Consider the following 1,890-nt stretch of genomic DNA (forward strand, 5'->3'; position numbering starts at 1 on the left):
CATCACAATCCAATTCCTGGACCAGCTCTCCCAGCACTAAGGCTCAAGATAGGGTGATGAGGAAACAAGATGTGCAGGGGAGGAGATGGTGGACAGGCAAAAAAAAAAAAAAACAAAACAACCCTGCCTTGCTCCTGATGGGTCCTCCTACCCGGGGTACTACACTTTGGGGATTTGGGCCCATGGATCTGCTGGTCTTGTGCTTAATTGTTTCACACCTTGGGAAGAGAAATAGGACACATCCTTCTTTAAAGGAACAACTTGCCAATCTGGGTCACTTTTACAAGCTGGAGGCTGGGGGGCTGGGAGGGGAAGCATGTAGGGCAGGTGAAGCTTATCATATAAAGTACGCAGGTTTCAAAAGTGGTTGCCCCAAAGCCCCTCACTTGAATTGGGATAGACCATGATGGGATTCCTATGCATCACCCCTTCCCCTCATCAAAAGAGAAGATGGGGTAATGCTGGGACATCCTGGCCAGAGACATATGGAAGTGCCAGCTACTCGCCAACCAACCCCATATCCCCACTTTCTCCACTTTGCCAATTGATGCCAGCTCCTTGAAACTTCCTGCTAGCAAGAGTAGCCGCCCTCGGATCTGGTGGCTCACTTTTGGGCCTTGGGGAGCAGGGCAAGGCTATGGATCTTTTCTTCTTCTTCCCTAAAGTAGGCAGGTTTTCCCTGGGAACTGGGGATCTGCTGAGCCTTCAGTGGACAGGAGGCCACCATGTGGTTGATGCTTTGGCAGAAGTGGCACTTCTTGGGCTGTGGTGGCTGCTTGCATTCCTTGGCATGATGGTCTAGACCACCACAGTTGTAGCACCTGTCTCCTTTCGATCTGTGCTTCTGCATGTTCTTCCCCTTTGCCCACTTCTCATTCCCAATACAGAACACCCCACTGGGCCCAGTGACTCGGATGGATTCTAGGCCTTTGGCATACTTTTTAAAGTTAAACTCCACAGCCTCTCCCTCCCTCAGGCTCCAGAAGCCCTCCAAGTGCAGCTTACACTGGTGCACAAAGACGTCCACTAGGGGGTAGAGAGAGACCCTGGGGTGGGCTGTCATGGATAGGAAGCCAAACCCCATGCATGTTGAACCACTTACAGATGCAGCAGCCCAGTGCAGCAGCTGAGGCTCCTCGGCCGCCTGAGCGGCATCCGATGGTGGCTCCTTGGGCGCCTTCTCCTCCCCCTTGGCACAGCCACCTGCCAACTGCTGGTTGGACACCAACCCCATGGTCGTTGGCTGAGCCCTCGGTCCCAGGCCTCTGGTCGGTGGCTGCTGGCCCCAGAGAAGTGCGGAGGCAAAGGGGAGGTTCGGAGTAGAGGCGGCTACACCTTCTCCGCACAATCCTTTTTTTCAAATTTTCTTATGATACTGAAGATTCAATTATAAACTATTAACACTTGAAAATTACTCATTTTGGGGGAGTAGGACACAAAACAAAAGATTAATCCTAATTATATTCAAAGACATTTATTTACACTACAAATTCACTCTTATAACTACAAAGATTCTAAAAATAACTGAAGCATAGTGTCAGAAAGCACATAATTTAACTTCATCATGTACATTCAAAGGACTGGGTTAATAGAAAACAAAATTATACTAATAATTAGCTCACCCAATTCACTTCCATTCTTTTATTCTATATCTTTTAGTTTCATAAAAACTGGCTTTTCATAAAATGATGCATAAAAAGCCTGTATACCCATTTACATTTTCAGATTTTAACAATGTTTATTTCAGAAATGTTTTTAGCTGTATAGTCAATGAATTGAAATAACACTAAAATATTCAAAGGGGTTTCAGAAATTGCAAGACTCGCTCTGGGATGTTATTTATATTGAAAAAGATATTCAAAAAGCCTTATTTGTTAATATTGCGATAGT

General features: G+C 46.2%; 1 pseudogene; it reads right to left on the reverse strand.

The window, feature by feature from the left end:
- Positions 1-604: 604 nt before the first annotated feature.
- LOC138811975 (protein lin-28 homolog A pseudogene) lies at positions 605-1,234 on the reverse strand (annotated as a pseudogene).
- Between the last annotated feature and the right edge of the window lie 656 nt (positions 1,235-1,890).

Source organism: Dipodomys merriami, unplaced genomic scaffold (genome assembly GCF_024711535.1).
Source record: "Dipodomys merriami isolate MVZ:Mamm:240054 unplaced genomic scaffold, mDipMer1.0.p SCAF_553, whole genome shotgun sequence".
Taxonomy (NCBI): domain Eukaryota; kingdom Metazoa; phylum Chordata; class Mammalia; order Rodentia; family Heteromyidae; genus Dipodomys; species Dipodomys merriami.